This window comes from Musca autumnalis, unplaced genomic scaffold (genome assembly GCF_047663935.1).
Source record: "Musca autumnalis isolate F117 unplaced genomic scaffold, ASM4766393v1 scaffold_4, whole genome shotgun sequence".
Lineage (NCBI taxonomy): Eukaryota > Metazoa > Arthropoda > Insecta > Diptera > Muscidae > Musca > Musca autumnalis.
Genome location: NW_027411977.1, coordinates 53,490,761 through 53,510,853, shown reverse-complemented (window position 1 = coordinate 53,510,853; position 20,093 = coordinate 53,490,761). Strand labels below are relative to the sequence as shown.

The following is a 20,093-nucleotide window of genomic DNA, read 5'->3' as shown; positions in this document are numbered from 1 at the left end:
AAAAAAGTCCACTAAACCATATGCCTATGATGAAAATCGAGTCTCCCGATTTTGACTTGAAGTTTTTTATTGACGTTTTTTGGATATTTTGGCATATAACAGCCAAAACATTGAGATTTGCGATCCAACACAAAGAACAAAATTGTAGCCAACACAATAATTAAGAACTCTCTAGTACATCGCAAAAGCATTGGAATGCTCCTTCAGGCGGGTTTGGCTTTGAGAATGTGCAAACTTTTCTGAAAATGCCGATAAATGACACTGTGCTACAAAAGTTGACCAGAAAAAAATTCAAGCGTTCTGATGCAAAATTATATCGTGTTGGCATCCATGGAGAACGAGAATGCCTTTAGTTTATTTTGGGCCACTTCGTTTTATTATTTTATAACGGTAAAAGTAGTGAAAATCTGTGTTGCTTACATTTTTAATTTTAAACGGGCATATCTTCGTTTTTTTTAGAGCGAATATCTATTGATCCTCTTTCTTTTTAGAGGGTCGAATAATATCTTTCGAATAAGCTATTATTTGTTCAGTTCGGTTAATAAATGGCTAAGTTATAGTGGTTGATTCATGCCAATATAATTACTTTTACTTTAACTGAATTCCTCATAATTTTCAAAATTAGTATTGAACGAAACAAAAAACAGTCAAAGTACAAAGTAATTATATTGGTATGAATCAACCACTATAACTTAGCCATTTATTAACCGATTTGAACAAATAATAGCTTATTCGAAAGATATTATTCACCCCTTTAAAGGAAAAAGGCCAGTATTTATACGACTTTTTATCGGGTTCATCATCGCTCACTCTTATAATTTGGCTTTTGTTTTTTAAACCGCTTACTTAAGTCAAAGTAGCATCTGTTGGCCATCATAATTCTTCTTTTTATTTCACATCTGATGTTGTTTGTTGCATTTATGGCGATGCCGAGGTAGACGAAGTCTTTTACTACCTCAAGTTTTTAGGAACTAACTACCACTGTTGGTCCGAGCTCTATGGATGAATTGCGCGTCGACACCACCAACTTTGTCTTTTCGCCGCTTACCGCCAGACCAACTTTTGCTGATCAATGTTACCAGCATAAGCAAGAAACATGTGGCTGTTTCTGTATATTGTACCATTTATTTTGACATTTGATCTCATGTAACATTTTCCAGCAGGATGTTGAAAACAGGTCACACGAAAGCTTGTCTCCTTGTCTGAAACCTTTTGGTATAGAATTGTTTTTTCCTATTTTAACTGAGGACCTAGTATCAGTCAAAGTCATCTTACAAAAGCCGAATGAGCTTTGAGGACATACCAAATTCAGACATAGCTTGGAATATCTTTAGGCGTAGGGGCCTATCGAAGGCTGCCTTATAATCGACAAAAAAGGTGGTAAGTGTCGATCTGCATCTCTTGGGTCTTCTGGTGGTGAACTTGCCAGGTCTACAGCCGCATTGGTATGGTCCAATTGACAATAGGCTTTAGCCGTTCGCAGAATATCCTTGATACTATATTGTAAGCAATAGGGAGAAGACTTATAGAGAATACAGTCTTATCTTCTTTCTTGTGGACGGGACGTAGGATACTCAGGTTCCAATCGTCGTCATACTCAGATTGCAATCTTCGCATTTTTCTCTTCGGTAGCAGCCCGACACTCCTGGTATACCATCGATTCCTCGGTGGAGGTCTCCAAGTATGAATTTTGGGGCTGTTTGCATGTAGTGGGCAATACTTTTCAATTGTGCTGATATGTTATCGGGACGAGGGACTTTGATTAAGCAATTGGGCCATTTGAGTGGAATATGCTGTGGCTATCTGTTGTGATTGCAGCTTACTGATGTCTAACTTTCGTGTTATGTCCAATGCACGTAAACAAAACGATTCCCGTGCCAATCACACAAAGCCACAAACTTTTCAGCTTCTCTGAATCATTTCATTCTCACAACCAAAACAAAACCCCAAACTTTTCAATGTAAAAAGATGAAAACTGTACGATTGCCCAAATGTACTTCGGCTATGCTTTGCCGAGTTGTTTTATTCATCACCATAACAAAAAGAATTTTTGGCAAACGTTTGCCGTGCGTTGTAGTCAATGACACACTCAGGAACACACAAAAACATGTGGTTGCTTAACAACCCTATAAACTAGCAACAACATACCACACTGAATATTTTATCAACCACCAAACTTCTTGATTTATTCACATGTGTTTAGTACTATTTACCCAGCAAACCAGTCGTACCGACTTCGTAATGAAATCAGAACAAAATTCGGACGATACGTCCGATATCTGATCCGAAATCGTAACGATATCTTAACGAAAGTGGTATGAAGTGGTTGACATAATTTCGGAACGAAATGTCGGAGCGACATCGGATCGATTTCGGTCCGATTTCCTAACGAAATCCTTGGGAAATTCGGAAAGGAAATTTCTTTCCGACATTCGTTCCGAAATCGGCACGAAATCTGTACAAAGTCTGAACTATTTCCTCTCCAAAAAATTGTTTAGAAATCGGAACAAAATCTGAACGACTTTGCTTCCGAAATTGTTCAGACGTGTCGGACATCAGACATTTGTTGAAAATTTGCCTTTTTGGAGCGAAGATCATTTTTAATGATTTTTGTTAATTTTCTCGTTTAGAGTTAAGCTTGATGATCTGAAATTATTTGCAAGTGAAAAAGGAAAGCCAAGGACTCGAACCCACATAGTCACCAAATTACGTTACCTGGTTTCATTGGTGGTAAAGCAAATCTTCGGACGTATCGACTATGTAATGGCTTCTCTGTCCTAGAACTTATCGTTTTTCAAATGCAAATGTGTTTTTGTACATTAACGCGGATACTTGGCCACAGAAATGTATTTTCTTCACGACAAACGCTTTTTTTGCACTGACTTTGAAGTTATGAGTTTTGGCTTTGAACGCTAACACGCCATGACAACATTTTTTGATATGTTTTTCAAGGACGTGGGTTCAAATCCCAGCCGGGCTCAGCCTGTTTTTATTTTTTGAAAATTTGCCTTTTTGGGGCGAAGATCATTTTTAATGATTTTTGTTAATTTTCTCGTTTAGAGTTAAGCTTGATGATCTGAAATTATTTGCAAGTGAAAAAGGAAAGCCAAAGACTCGAACCCACATAGTCACCAAATTACGTTACCTGGTTTCATTGGTGGTAAAGCAAATCTTCGGACGTATCGACTATGTAATGGCTTCTCTGTCCTAGAACTTATCGTTTTTCAAATGCAAATGTGTTTTTGTACATTAACGCGGATACTTGGCCACAGAAATGTATTTTCTTCACGACAAACGCTTTTTTTGCACTGACTTTGAAGTTATGCACATTTGGTTTGCTGGGTAGTTTTCTATCTGCTCTTGGGGAGTTGAGTACTTTTCGCTTATCGTTTTGTTCGCACTCACGAATGTAAACTAAACGAAACTAAACAGCGAACTCCGCCAGCTTGGGTTATGTTCCGTTTTGTATTGTTCCTATGGAAAATACCAAACGAAACGATTGGAAACATTATTTAAAGTATTTTTACGTACGCTGGTTGTGTCTGTTAGTACTTTTTTCCCTACGTTTAACCGGGTACGTACCTTCGATGCAACAAAGTAGTGGCCCGAGACTATGTTTGCTCCTCGGAACGTACATCCAACACGCTCGATAATCTATTTGATTTTTTTGTTTTCTGATCCGAAGACAGACAGGTGCTCTTATGAATGTCAAGATGCTAAAATCTGATACTGCTGACTACCATGTTTTTTGCCGCTGCAAAGTCTATCAGCCTCATACCGTTGTCAGATGTTTCACTGTGGAGACTGAATTTCCCGACTGTTGGGTCAAAGATATTCTCCTTTCCATTTTTGGGATTAAAATCGACCGATTCGGTCCAAAACTTGCCTTTCTTAATATTTTCTCCAAACTTAGTTTAAGTTCGAAGATGTGTTATATTGGTTCACTCCTTCAGATACCTCCCCACAAAAGTTCGAAAATGTTCGGAAAATTTGTTCGCACGATAACTCTTGAAGGGAGTAACCGATTTGGTCCATACTTTGCACATCGTGAAATTTCTACCACATTTATATGAGATTCAATCGATGCACTCCTTCGGGTACCTACCTATCACACAAAATTTCGGAGAAGTTCAGTTTAGGACCAGCTCTCGGATCGCTTTGATTTTTGTTGTAACAACTTGTATTCACTGTCTCCTACACGATGGTACAAGTTTCATCTGGGGCAAGTCCATACTTTCTGAGAAAATAGCCTGAAAGTTGCAAAAAAAGCCCTATGACACCGTGTATGGTGGTTGGTCTCTCGAACCGATCTGCCGATTCGTTCCAAAATTTGCCCTTCATAATTTTTAGCCCAAACTCATTTTAAGTTCGAATTCGGGTATTTCCCACACAAAATTTCGGATAAGTTCACGTTAAGACCTGCTATCGAATCACTTTGATTTTTGTTGAAGCAACTTGCATTCGCTGCCTCAATTACGATGGTAAACATTTTTTCAGGGGCAAGTCCATACTTCTTGAGAAAACAGCCCGAAAGATGTAAAGACCCCTATGGCACCATATGTAATGGCCGGAGAGCACGATAACTCTCGAATTGATCAACCGATTTGGTCAAAATTTGGGCTTCGTCATATTTTGTCCAAACTTAGTTTCAGTTTGTAGATGGACACTACTGCTCCACAACTTACGGTACTTCCCCTCCCCCTGTATTTAAAAAATGTCACTAAAATTGTATGTACCATATCTTTTGAACGGCTAAAATGGCCCATATTGGTCATCTGCTTAGGGTACCTCCCCTACAAAAGTTTAGTGTTCATGTGCAGTACAGGTCTGTTCGAAGATCCTTTGGAAATGTATACCGATGCTGTTCGTTGTGGTCCTGCTTACAGCGATAATATGTTTTTCGTGGACAAGTCCATGCTTTCTGGCATACTGGTCCAAAAGTTATACGATGGCCCACTGAAATGACAAGTGGGCGCGATACCTATCGAAAAGATATGACTCACAAAATAAGATCCACTTCCATAATGGACTATGCCAGTCCATTACATTAAGTACCTCCTCCGAAACACTTTTGAACTTTAATCCTAATCCAAATTTTTGTCGGTAAATTCAAATGTCCAAAACGGGATACGAAATTCTGCAAATACCTTAAATATATTCGATCTGTCCATAGATCAAGGTTTCAATTTACATAGGCTGAGGGTATATCTCTGTCGGCAATGCCGACTGATACTTTTTTACTTGTTTTTTCTTAATTTTTAAAAATTTCTCAATTAAAGTTTTCTTTTATACCAATATGAAACAATATACAAAATTAATGTTTTTAACATTAGTTTTGCTGTGTTGTTCAGGAATTTGTCTTAAACATCTTAAAAACTGCCTCATTTTTCGATTTTGAAAACGGATTAGCAATTATTGTACCAGCCGGACAATAAACTATCTAAGCTGATGATCAAATAACTACAGCTCGGGAATTAAATGACTGGGCATCCCAGCCAAATAATTTACCAAATATTAAAGGGATATTTTCTTCAGAAGATGATTTTTTTAAATACGGAAGGGGATTGAATTTGAAATATGCAATGGCTAAATCTATCGTGGGCATAAAACAAAACTTCATTCAAAAAACATCACTAAACCTGGTGCAATAATTGCTAAACCATTTTTAAAATCACAAAATGAAGAAGTTTTTAATATGGTTTAGATAAATTCCCAAAAAAAAAAAAAATAACAAAACAAATGTTAATAAATGCAAAGTATTATTTTTTTGTAAAATAAAATTTTTTGCACAGTGGTATCTAGGAAAAACTTTACCGACAAATTTCAAAAAATTAAGAAAAAATAGTAATAATTCGAATCCCACTACCAAATGGGACTTAAAGTTGTTATACCTAATCGTAGTTTAATACAGAAAAATTTTAAGAAAATCGAAGAGATCCATCACTGGTATAAATTGATTTTAAATATTAAATCGCGAAAATTGTATCCAAGCTAACTGAGTATTTTTTATTTTTTATTAGATAGTTGATATAAAAATAAAAAATACAAAAAAAAAGAATTTTTTTATTTGGACCAATATTAAAGAGGTTATGAGTTTGTATGTCTTTGCCCATAGTTTTGACAGAATTCGTCTTTTTCAAGGCGCGATATTTCTGGAACCGTTAGTAAAGAAAAGCTGAAATTATTCCAAAATGGTTCGCTGATGAACAGCATCAACACAGCAAAAAATAAACGAAAACAAAAACCACTTTTTGAAAAACTGTCCGATTTCACTCCGAAGTCCCCATATAACTTTCGCCATATTCGAGCATAAGCCGCCCCGGCTATGGAAGGAAATCCAACATCGTTGCCTGCAACGCAGAACAGACAAATAGGGTCTGTTGGCAAAGACGATTGGTTTTTTAGTAGCTTTACTTTAAATCTACGCTAACTAATTCTAATCAAATGAAAATCAATTCCAGGAAAAAATAAGCCCAATTATTAAAGCAATTCAAATATTTTAAAAGAGAAAAAAATAAATTGCAACAAAACTGATAATGGCACAAACAGCCCGCAAAGCACCAAATTTTCACATTGTTGAAAGACTTACAAATACAATTTTATCCTAACTGAAAATAGAGTGCCAATATAAAACCATTAAAATTGCGCCGATAAAAAGAAAATTATCGTTCACATCAATAGAAACGGTCCACAACGAAAGTTGCAACATCAACAACAACAAGAACACCAAAAGCAACAATAACAAAACCATCAACAACACCACACCCACTAAAACAGCCATCATAAAACCGACAATTTCAACCCCACAAATATCCCGAAGGGAAATACCAACAACAACTACAGCAACGGTAACACCAAAGGCAACAGTTGTGCCAACATCAGAAATACGGACTTTGACAACCTTTGCGAAAACAACCATAACCGCAACAGCGACAACATCATCGCCGACGATATCATTGTCAACGCCAACGCCACCTACGCAACCCATAAAATCTTCACCCACACAAATAGTTGGAGTAGTTGGTGTATCAGCAGCATCATCATCTACAATTTTGCCAAAACTACCATCGTCCTTGTCCTCACCAACGCCACCAGCACCACCACCAGTGGCAACCGCAACTGTAACAACTGCTTCAAATATTGATAAAACAATTGAGACAACCACGACCTCAGCCTCAGTTATTTCTTCCTCGAATTCAGTTTTGTCATTGTCAAGCAGTGGCAAATCTGAATATTTGGAGCTGTCCAAAGAAACCCAAGTCTTAGCAGCAACAGTAGCGTCTTCTAATAATAACAACAATAAGAACAACGCTAATACCGGCAACGACCCGACTCAACAAAAAGAAAATTTGGGATCTACAAGTTTAGACATTTCATTATCAACGAATACCAACACAAGTACCACCACTAACACCAACAACAACAATAATTCTACTTTGTATAGCGCCATTACAACGGCTTCTCCTACCATTGCCTCTATCCAAACCGTAGCCACGCAGCAGTCAAATCAACACCTACAACAACAACAGCAGCAGCAACAACAACAACAGCCAATTTTTTATACTTGCACAGCAGCATCGACATCCTTGTTGGCCCAGCCGCCACCAACGAAAATTTTTAAAACGGATCATTTGTGTGTAAACGCTTACGGTTTGCCCCCGGTTGCTGCTGCCACTGCTGCTGCTGCTACGGTTGGGCATCCCTGTGTCTATTGTGTAATTCCTGTTGTGGTAAGTGTTCTTCATCTAAATATGATTAAGGTTCTTCTGTATATCTATCCATCCATTTGGTAAATGGTTATGGCGAATTTCCTTGCCATCCTCGGGAAGACATGTTTGTGGGGTGAAACAAAGAAATCAACAGCAGCAACACCAGCTGAAGAATGTTTCAAGTATTTCTTATTTGCATAGTACTTGTGGTTTTTGTTTTGGGTTCTATGATTTTTTTTCTGTTGCCTTTGTCAGGCTCACTGACTGTCTGTCTAATCATACTTTTCTGTTAATGTTCCAGGGCCAAGAGAAAAGATTATGGGTTAATGTTTTTTAATGGTAGAGGAAGTAGCGGGAAGGGATGTTTTTTATGATTTGTCTATGTGGATAACGTAATAGGAGATGCCAATTTTCCTGAGTGTAAAATTCTGAATATTTAATTATAACGTTATCGGCTTATTAATCTAATGCGTGAAGTTTTCACGTAATAGCGAAATTATTCATGTTTAGCCTTAGCTATTTTGCGGAAATTTTCCACTGATTACAGCAGGGTTTCGGAGTTGGAGTCGAGCAAGTTTGCTGGAGTCGGAGTCTGAATCCAACAAAAAAACTCGACTCCGACTTCGGGCAAAGTTTTTTCTACAATATAGAAATATTAAATTAAATTCCGGACACCGACATTTTTTCAAAAATCATTATTCATTTTAAAAGAGAGCTAAAAGAAACCATATGTATACCGTTTTCTTATACATATGGTTTCTTTTTATACCCTCCACCATAGTATGGAGGGTATATTAAGTTTGTTTTTCCGTTTGTAACGCATTGAAATACTCATTTGCGACCCTATAAAGTATATATATTCTTGATCAGGATAAAATTCTAAGTCGATCTGAGCACGTCCGTCCGTCCGTCCGTCTGTGGTAATCACTCTAGCATCCACAAAAATGGAGATAGGACGCTGAAATTTTGGGAAAATGCGTCTTTTGTTTGCAGGCAGGTCAAGTTCGATGATGGGCTATATCGGTCCACGTTTTGGTATAGCCCCCATATAACGGTACCCCCCGATTTACTGTATTTTGACGTTTTTAGCTACATTTTCAGACCGATTTGGCTATAATTTGACATTTAGGGTTCTTAAGTATTAATAAACTTATATAACAAAAGTTGTGGACATAGGTCCACGTTTTGGTATAACCCCCATATAACGGTACCCCCCGATATACGGTATTTTGACGGTTTTAGCTACATTTTCAGACCGATTTGGCTATAATTTGACATTTAGGGTTCTTTAGTGTCAATAAACATATATAACAAAACTTTTGGACATAGGTCCACGTTTTGGTATAGCCCCCTTATAACGGTACCCCCCGATTTGCGGTATTTTTACGTTTTTAGCAACATTTTTAGACCGATTTAGCTATAATTTGACATTTAGGGTTCTTAAGTATCAATAAACATATATAACAAAAGTTGTGGACATAAGTCCACGTTTTGGTATAGCCCCCATATAACGGTACCCCCGATATACGGTATTTTGACGTTTTTAGCTACATTATCAGACCGATGTAGCTATAATTTAACATTTAGGGTTCTTAAGTGTTAATAAACTTATATAACAAAAGTTGTGGACATAGGTCCACGTTTTGGTATAGCCCCCATATAACGGTACCCTCAGATTTGCGGTATTTTGACGTTTTTAGCTACATTTTCAGACCGATGTAGCTATAATTTGACATTTAGGGTTCTTAAATGTCAATAAACTTATATAACAAAAGTTGTGGACATAGGTCCACGTGTTGGTATAGCCCCCATATAACGGTACCTCCCGATTTTCAGTAATTTGATGATTTTAGCTACAATATTAAACCGAACTAGCAGTAATTTGACATTTGAAGTTCTTAGTGGTCACAACACCTCTCCATCAAAAATTGTCAACATAGGTCCATGTTCGGATAAAGCTCCCATGTAACGGTACCTCCCAATTTTCAGTAATTTGGCCATTTTAGCTACAATTTTTAAGAGAACTAACTGTAATTTGACATTTGAAGGTTGTAGTGGTCACCACGCATCTGCATCAACAATTTTCAACATAGCCCCAATATAACGATACTTCCCGATTTTCGGTACTTTGAGGATTTTACTTAAAATGTTTAACCGAACGTAGGTCCATGATTTTGTATAGCCCCAAAACAAACCTCCCGATATTCCGTACCTTAGCTTTATTTTTGGACGAACTTTCTGTAATTTGAAATTTAAAAGTCAACAAAAATTGTTCATTTAAGTTCATATTTTCGTATAGTTCCCACGTTATGTACCGATTTTCGATATTTTGAGGATTCTAGCTAATTAGGAGTTATTTGACATTAAAGGCTCCCATCAAAAACTCTCAACATAGACACATGTTTTATTATTATAACAGTACCTCCCAATTTCTAGCCCACCAAAAATTGTCAACAGTTAGATATAGGCACCATAAAAAAGGGCCTCCCGAATAAAGCATTTTATGTACATTATCTGACATTTTAACGTACTCACTTAAAGTTGGCGACAGGAATGAATATTTTATGGTGGAGGGTATGAAAAGTTCGCCCCGGCCGAACTTAATGCTTTTTTACTTGTTATATATAGCCCCCATATAACGGTACCCCCCGATTTACTGTATTTTGACGTTTTTAGCTACATTTTCAGACCGATTTGGCTATAATTTGACATTTAGGGTTCTTAAGTATTAATAAACTTATATAACAAAAGTTGTGGACATAGGTCCACGTTTTGGTATAACCCCCATATAACGGTACCCCCCGATATACGGTATTTTGACGGTTTTAGCTACATTTTCAGACCGATTTGGCTATAATTTGACATTTAGGGTTCTTTAGTGTCAATAAACATATATAACAAAACTTTTGGACATAGGTCCACGTTTTGGTATAGCCCCCTTATAACGGTACCCCCCGATTTGCGGTATTTTTACGTTTTTAGCAACATTTTTAGACCGATTTAGCTATAATTTGACATTTAGGGTTCTTAAGTATCAATAAACATATAAAACAAAAGTTGTGGACATAAGTCCACGTTTTGGTATAGCCCCCATATAACGGTACCCCCGATATACGGTATTTTGACGTTTTTAGCTACATTATCAGACCGATGTAGCTATAATTTAACATTTAGGGTTCTTAAGTGTTAATAAACTTATATAACAAAAGTTGTGGACATAGGTCCACGTTTTGGTATAGCCCCCATATAACGGTACCCTCAGATTTGCGGTATTTTGACGTTTTTAGCTACATTTTCAGACCGATGTAGCTATAATTTGACATTTAGGGTTCTTAAATGTCAATAAACTTATATAACAAAAGTTGTGGACATAGGTCCACGTGTTGGTATAGCCCCCATATAACGGTACCTCCCGATTTTCAGTAATTTGATGATTTTAGCTACAATATTAAACCGAACTAGCAGTAATTTGACATTTGAAGTTCTTAGTGGTCACAACACCTCTCCATCAAAAATTGTCAAAATAGGTCCATGTTCGGATAAAGCTCCCATGTAACGGTACCTCCCAATTTTCAGTAATTTGGCCATTTTAGCTACAATTTTTAAGAGAACTAACTGTAATTTGACATTTGAAGGTTGTAGTGGTCACCACGCATCTGCATCAACAATTTTCAACATAGCCCCAATATAACGATACTTCCCGATTTTCGGTACTTTGAGGATTTTACTTAAAATGTTTAACCGAACGTAGGTCCATGATTTTGTATAGCCCCAAAACAAACCTCCCGATATTCCGTACCTTAGCTTTATTTTTGGACGAACTTTCTGTAATTTGAAATTTAAAAGTCAACAAAAATTGTTCATTTAAGTTCATATTTTCGTATAGTTCCCACGTTATGTACCGATTTTCGATATTTTGAGGATTCTAGCTAATTAGGAGTTATTTGACATTAAAGGCTCCCATCAAAAACTCTCAACATAGACACATGTTTTATTATTATAACAGTACCTCCCAATTTCTAGCCCACCAAAAATTGTCAACAGTTAGATATAGGCACCATAAAAAAGGGCCTCCCGAATAAAGCATTTTATGTACATTATCTGACATTTTAACGTACTCACTTAAAGTTGGCGACAGGAATGAATATTTTATGGTGGAGGGTATGAAAAGTTCGCCCCGGCCGAACTTAATGCTTTTTTACTTGTTATATACTAATTTAGAGAACGTTTCACAGGATATTTACTGTTCTTTGATGGATAGTCTTTTCATATTTATTTATACCTTCAGTCTTTAGGCTAGAAAGGGTATATCATAAATATTGTCAATTAATTAAATTAATTAAATCTCATAAATAATGGTCTTCGCCCCTAAAAAGGAAAATACTTAAAAATAAAACATTCAGCTGAGCCCGGCTGGGATTCGAACCTGGGTCCAACTAACTGGACCTGGGCCAACTAACAGACAATGTTGCTGACGTCTTAGCGTTCTAAACCACAATCCACTTAACAAATCTTTCGATGTGAAAGACATATATACGGTCTACGATGGAAAAAACCATCGACTGTAATATGAATGTAACATTGAAAAAATTGATTTCTGGAATAGAAGGGGGACAATTGAGTCGTCTTTGGAAATAAAAAGCTTCAATTTGAACTTCACAAATGCAAAATTGCAATCTTGGATGTATAAATAGGAGCTCCAAATGGCGAAAATTGTCTAGCAACAACAACAACATCTAATATGCCTGATGATGTTAGCCTAACCAGCTAACGAAACGATCGTCGCTTAGTGGTTTATGTGTGTGTAGGACTTCGCTAGATATCAATTTTTCAATGTAATCTCCTTAGGTCATAAAAAGCTCGATTAATTAAATTAATTAAATCTCACAAATAATGGCCTTCGCCCCTAAAAAGGCAAAAACTTAAAAATATTTCATATTCCATTAAAAACCAGTAAGGAAAGGATCATAGTCGGGCGGGGCCGACTATATGATACCCTACACCACTGTGAATATGTAAAATATAGGAGATATGTATCAATTTGAACTGATTTATATACATATATATACACATCCCAAATTTCATCAAAATTAGACAGAGCGGGCGAAAATATACATAGGAGCTATATCCAAATCTGAACCGATTTCGATATAAGTTGTTACACTTATTTCTAGACTAAATTCAGTCACACATTCCAAATTTCATCAAAATTGCACGTAAATAGCGTGTTTTCAGCAAATACGTCAAATCGGCCGAAAATATATTTGGGAGCTATATCCAAATATGAACCGATTTCGATGTAGTTTGGGACATTTATTTTGAGACCGAATTCAGTTACACATTCAAAATTTCATCAAAATCGGACGTATATAGCGTGTTTGGTGCAGCAAATACGCCAAATCGGCCGAAAAATATATGGGAGCTATATCCAAATCTGCACCGATTTCGATATAATTTGGTACATTTATTTATAGACCTAATAAATTTAAATGTCAAATTATAGCTACATCGGTCTGAAAATGTAGCTACAAACGTCAAAACACCGCAAATCGGGGGTACCGTTATATGGGGGCTATACCAAAACGTGGACCTATGTCCACAAGTTTGGTTATATAAGTTTATTGACACTTAAGAACCATAAGTGTCAAAATATAGCTAAATCGGTCTGAAAATGTAGCTAAAACTGTCCAAATACCGTAAATCGGGGGGTACCGTTATATGGGGGCTATACCGAAACGTGGACCTATGTCCACAACTTTTGTTATATAAGTTTATTGACATTTAAGAACCCTAAATGTCAAATTATAGCTACATCGGTCTGAAAATGTAGCTAAAAACGTCAAAATACCGCAAATCGGAGGGTACCGTTATATGGGGGCTATACCAAAACGTGGACCTATGTCCACAACTTTTGTTATATAAGTTTATTGACACTTAAGAACCCTAAATGTCAAATTATAGCTATATCGGTCTGAAAATGTAGCTAAAAACATCAAAACACCGTAAATCGGGGGGCACCGTTATATGGGGGCTATACCAAAACGGGGACCTATGTCCACAACTTTTGTTATATAAGTTTATTGACACTTAAGAACCCTAAATGTTAAATTATAGCTACATCGGTCTGAAAATGTAGCTAAAAACGTCAAAATACCGTAAATTGGGGGGTACCGTTATATGGGGGCTATACCAAAACGTGGACCTATGTCCACAACTTTTGTTATATAAGTTTATTGATACTTAAGAACCCTAATTGTCAAGTTATAGCTAAATCGGTCTGAAAATGTAGCTAAAAACGTCAAAATACCGCAAATCGGGTGGTACGTTATATGGGGGCTATACCAAAACGTGGACCTATGTCCACAAGTTTTGTTATATATGTTTATTGACACTTAAGAACCCTAAATGTCAAATTATAGCCAAATCGGTCTGAAAATGTAGCTGAAAACGTCAAAATACCGTAAATCGGGGGGTACCGTTATATGGGGGCTATACCAAAACGTGGACCGATATATCCCATCTTCGAACTTGATCTTCCGACGGCTTAAAAAATGGTATTCCCCAATTTTCAGCGAAATCGGTCAACAAATGCGACCTGTATGTTGCGAACGGACGGACGGACGGACGGACGGACGGACATGCATAAATCGACTCAGAAAGTGATTCTATGTATATCCCTAGAAGGAACTATGGGTCTATCTCGCTTCCTTTTGTATGTTACATACAAATGCACTAACACATAATACCCCTTACCACATAGTGGTGTAGGGTATAAAAAGTTAAATTTTTTAGCGCTACATAAAGATTTTTGGTACATAGTTAAAGAAAAAATTCCACAGTACGAATTTTAAGAAAAAAAGTAGGAGGGTTGGTGTTTTTTATTTGGGATGAAGACTTCTATTTATACCCTCAGCATTTATGCTAACGAGGGTATATGGGAAATGTTGCCAATTATTTCATATTCCTTTTCCAAAAAATTGATTTTTTCTTTCGCGCTACATTAACGATTTTTGGTACATAGGTTAAGAAAAAATTCCCCAGTACAAATCCGCTCACGAGCAAATATTTGGTTGTTGCGGACAAATATTATCGCGGTTTTATTTCTGCTTTTAAGAAAAAAAAAATATTTTAAAAGCGCTAATTATTTTATTGAGCACAATTGTCACTAAAAAGTTATCACGAAGTGGCGTCATTAAGTAGATTGCATAATATTTGTAAAATGTTACTCAGCATTGGCGGAATTTACAAAAAATTTACAAAATTGTAAATGTAATCCGAATTTGTTCAAAATATAGGTACCATTACCCGTCAAAAATTACAAAAAAACGGTTTTAAATACTCCATGGGGAATCAAATGAGACCAAACTTATAATCATCGGGATAGTAGTTAGGATATTATAGCCAAAATAAGCACATATTTGTATTATAAAAAACAAATTTTGGTTTGGAATAATAGTTTTCACGTGTATTCTAGAGTTGAAAATATTGGAAAAATTCTATAGGAGGATTTTGCGGATTTTGCTTTATCTACATTCACATAGAAGGTTTCCCATTGAGGAAAGTTATCGGGTTGTTGAAATAAATCATTAGACTTCTTAAACGGAAATAGAGTTCAAATAAACCGGTTTAACTTATATGCATTATTAAAATATGTGTAAATAGCGTAATAATTACAAGTAAAAAAGCATTAAGTTCGGCCGGGCCGAACTTTTCATACCCTTCACCATAAAATATTCATTCCTGTCCCCAACTTTAAGTGAGTACGTTAAAATGTCAGATAATGTACATAAAATGCTTCATTCGGGAGGCCCTTTTTTATGGTGCCTATATCTAACTGTTGACAATTTTGGTGGGCTAGAAATTGGGAGGTACTGTTATATAGGGGTTATAATAAAACGTGGGCCTATGTTGACAGTTTCTGATGGGAGCCTTTAATGTCAAATAACTCCTAATTCGGTTAAAAAATTTAGCTAGAATCCTCAAAATATCGAAAATCGGTACATAACGTGGGAACTTCAAATGTCATTAACAGCTAGTTCGGAGGTATCTGGGCTATACGAAAATATGAACTTAAATGAACAATTTTTGTTGCAGAATTTTTGTTGACTTTTAAATTTCAAATTACAGAAAGTTAGTCCAAAAAATAAAGCTAAGGTACGGAAAATCGGGAGGTTTGTTTTGGGGCTATACAAAAACATGGACCTACGATCGGTTAAACATTTTAAGTAAAATCCTCAAAGTACCGAAAATCGGGAAGTATCGTTATATTGGGGCTATGTTGAAAATTGTTGATGCAGATGTGTGGTGACCACTACAACCTTCAAATGTCAAATTACAGTTAGTTCTGTTAAAAATTTTAGCTAAAATTGCCAAATTACTGAAAATTGGGAGGTACCGTTGTATGGGGGCTTTCTTGACAATTTTTGGTGGAGAGGTGTGGTGACCAAATGTCAAATGTTCAAATTACAGATAATTCGGTTAAAACTTGTTGGTAAAATTCTCAAAATACCCGTAACGTTATATGGCGGCTATTCCAAAACATGGACCTATGTCCACTAGTTATATAAGTTTATTGACATTTAAGAACCCTAAATGTCAATTGATAGCTAAATCGGTCTGAAAATGTAGATAAAAACGTCAAAATGCCGTAAATCGGGGGTACCGTTATATGGGGGCTATACAAAAACGTGGACCTATGTCCATAGCTTTTGTTATATAAGTTTATTGACATTAAGGAACCTTAAATGTCAAATTATAGCTACATCGGCCTGAAAATGTAGCTAAAAACGTCAAAATACCGCAAATACCAAAACGTGGACCTATGTCCACAACTTCTAATATATAAGTTTATTAACACTTAAGAACCCTAAATGTCAAATTATAGCTACATCGGTCTGATAATGTAGCTAAAAACGTCAAAATACCGTATATCGGGGAGTACCGTTATATGGGGGCTATACCAAAACGTGGACCTATGTCCACAACTTTTGTTATATAAGTTTATTGACATTTAAGAACACTAAATGTCAAATTATAGCCATATCGGTCTGATAATGTAGCTAAAAACGTCAAAATACCGTATATGGGGTGGTACCGTTATATGGGGGCTATACCAAAACGTGGACCTATGTCCACAACTTTTGTTATATAAGTTTATTGACATTTAAGAACACTAAATGTCATATTATAGCCATATCGGTCTGATAATGTAGCTAAAAACGTCAAAATACCGTATATGGGGTGGTACCGTTATATGGGGGCTATACCAAAACGTGGACCTATGTCCACAAGCTTTGTTATATATATTTATTGACACTTAAGAACCCTAAATGTCAACTTATAGCCAAATCGGCCTGAAAATTTAGCTAAAACCGTCAAAATACCGTAAATCGGGGGGTACCGTTATATGGGGGCTATACCAAAACGTGGACCTATGTCCACAACTTTTGTTATATAAGTTTATTGACATTTAAGAACACTAAATGTCAAATTATAGCCATATCGGTCTGATAATGTAGCTAAAAACGTCAAAATACCGTATATGGGGTGGTACCGTTATATGGGGGCTATACCAAAACGTGGACCTATGTCCACAACTTTTGTTATATAAGTTTATTGACACGTAGGAACCCTAAATGTCAAATTATAGCCAAATCGGCCTGAAAAATTAGCTAAAACCGTCAAAATACCGCAAATCGGGGGGTACCGTTATATAGGGGCTATACCAAAACGTGGACCGATATAGCCCATCATCGAACTTGACCTGCCTGCAAACAAAGGACGCATTTTCCCAAAATTTCAGCGTCCTATCTCCATTTTTGTGGATGCTAGAGTGATTACCACAGACGGACGGACGGACGGACGGACGGACGTGCTCAGATCGACTGAGAATTTTACCCTGATCAAGAATATATATACTTAATAGGGTCGCAAATGAGTATTTCAATGCGTTACAAACGGAAAAACAAACTTAATATACCCTCCATACTATGGTGGAGGGTATAAAAATCGTTTTGTCCGCACATGATTTTCATGTACAGCAAGACCATAACTTTTAATTTGCATATATTTTTCGAAATATAACTTGGACGCTTAGATGTAGCATCGGCTGCATCTAAGCATTAAAAAACCTATAAAACATCTCTAATTTGGGTACAATACATACAAGGTACAATAAATTTTGTTCCGCATCCGGTTTCAGTGTCACCACGAAAGTCTACATCGATATATACATATCTATTTCAAGACGATCAATCGAGAACCGTGGATGTAGCATCACACACTATTTTTTGGGATAAAATTAATGTAGCTCCCTTATCAGTGAAGTTTTTAAATCTCTGTTTCCACAAAAACGAAGATGCTTCACTAGTTTTTTCATTGCAGTGGAAATGACCCCCAGAATACGCGATTAAATGCGCGATATTTTCGAAAACAATTTTAGGTGATTTTCGAACCTTGGACTTTCTCGTATCTCGCGTTTTAGTAGATGGAATTTCACAAGAAAAGATTTATTAGATCCGCAACGTAAAAATCTAAAATTTGCAATCAAATACGAGTAAAACGAATGACAATTGTAAAAATTAGGCCCGAAAAATATGATTTTTAGAAACATGTCCGCACAAAATTTTCGTATTTGTATGCAGATTTCTATGAAGATGTGTAGGCTACATTCACGACACATATATCAAATAACTAAGAATCGCGAGTTCTACAATCCTATATACGATTTTTTGAAAAACCTGTTTGCGGAACGAAATTAGAAGAAATTAAAAAAAAACTTAAAATCTGACTTCAAAATGTCAGCATCCTTTAATGGTAGACGCAGATCAAATTTGGAGAAGTTATACACTAGTGAGATGATCCTTTTTAGTTGCCTTCTGCTTTTGCTTTGACGGGAAAATCGTGAAATGTGTGGTTTAATCACAAATCGAGAGAAAACAAAAAAAGACACGTTAGCATTAACACATTTTTGTCTATTTTTTAACATAAATGTGGCCACAGCTTCCACGCAAATTAACTTTTAAGGCCAATATTTTTTGCCAAGTCTAAAAACATTTAATTTTATCCGAAATCATTTAATTTGTATAATATTCAACCACATTTCGCGAGTTATAAAAGGCTAAACCTTGGCTTACTTACTTACTTACTTAGTTGGCCCATTACAGAACATTTGTTCCATAGACCGAACTAAGAAAAGATCTCCATTCCTCTCTGTTTTTCGCTTGACTTTTTGGAATACCGCGCCTTTTCATTTCTTCATCCACTTGTATGCTCCATCGAAGCTTAGGCCTGCCGATTCTGCGTGCACCGCCATGTGGCTTGGCTTCAACTATGTTAAATTTTCAACAATATTGCCCATATACACTCTCATACGGGCAAAATGTGTCTCATCGAAATAATGGTTTTAGACCGCAAGTATGTTTGGACGAAATGTGTTTTAGACAATTTGGAGTCGATTGAGCAATATGTCTGGCTGGCTGGAGCGCACAATAACTCTCGAACGGATGAACCGATTCGCTTCAAATTTTGGCTTTCGTAATATTTTGCCCAAACTTAGTTTAAGTTCGAAGATGGACTATATCGGTCCACTCCTTCCGGAGGTACCCATAAAAGTTCGAAAATGTTCGGAAAATTTGTGTGAACGATAACTCTTGAAGGGAGTAATCGATTTCAATATGGACTCAATCGGTCCACTCCTTCAGGTACCTCCCACACAAAATTTCGGAAAAGTTCAGTTTAGGGCCATCTTTCGAACCACTTTGATTATTGTTTTAGAAACTTGTATTCACTGCCCCCATATGACGGTACAAGTTTCATCAGGGGCAAGTCCATACTTCCTGAGAAAATAGCCTGAAAGTTGCAAAAAAAAACCTATGACACCGTGTGAGGTGGTTGGAGAGCAAGATAACTCTCCAACGAATCTGCCGATTCGGTCCAAAATTGGCCTTAGTAATATTTTGTCGAAATATAGTTAAAGTTCGAAGATAAGCCATATCGGTCTACTGCTTCAGGTACCTCTCCCACAAATGTTCAAAAATTTTCGGATAAATTGTTCGTACGGTAACTCTTGAAGGGAGCGGCCGAATTGGTCCATACTTTACACATCCTAATATATCTACTAAATATAGATCAGGTTCAAATACGGACTATATTTGTCCACTCCATCCAGTACCTCCCACACAAAATTTCGGATAAGTTCACTTTAAGACCTGCTATCGAATCACTTTGATTTTTGTTAAAGCAACTTGCATTCTCTGCCTCAATTACGATGGTAAAAGTTTTTTAGGGGCAAGTCCACACTTCATGAGCAAACAGCCCGAAGGGTGTAAAAAACCCCTATGGCACCATATGTAGTGGCTGGAGATCCACTTCCATAATGGTCAA

At 36.6% G+C, this 20,093-nt stretch overlaps 1 protein-coding gene across 2 annotated transcripts in view; it reads left to right on the top strand.

Moving 5' to 3' along the window:
- Positions 1-20,093, top strand: part of shep (RNA binding motif single stranded interacting protein alan shepard) — a 1,233,958-nt gene that overhangs the window by 48,014 nt on the left and 1,165,851 nt on the right. Inside the window, exon 2 of one of the 2 annotated variants that reach the window (XM_073985863.1) lies at positions 6,462-7,730. The exons of the other annotated variant lie outside the window; for it this stretch is intronic. The gene's annotated coding sequence lies outside the window, so the exon portion shown is untranslated. The remainder of the gene's footprint in view (positions 1-6,461; positions 7,731-20,093) is intronic. 2 annotated transcript variants of the gene reach the window in all.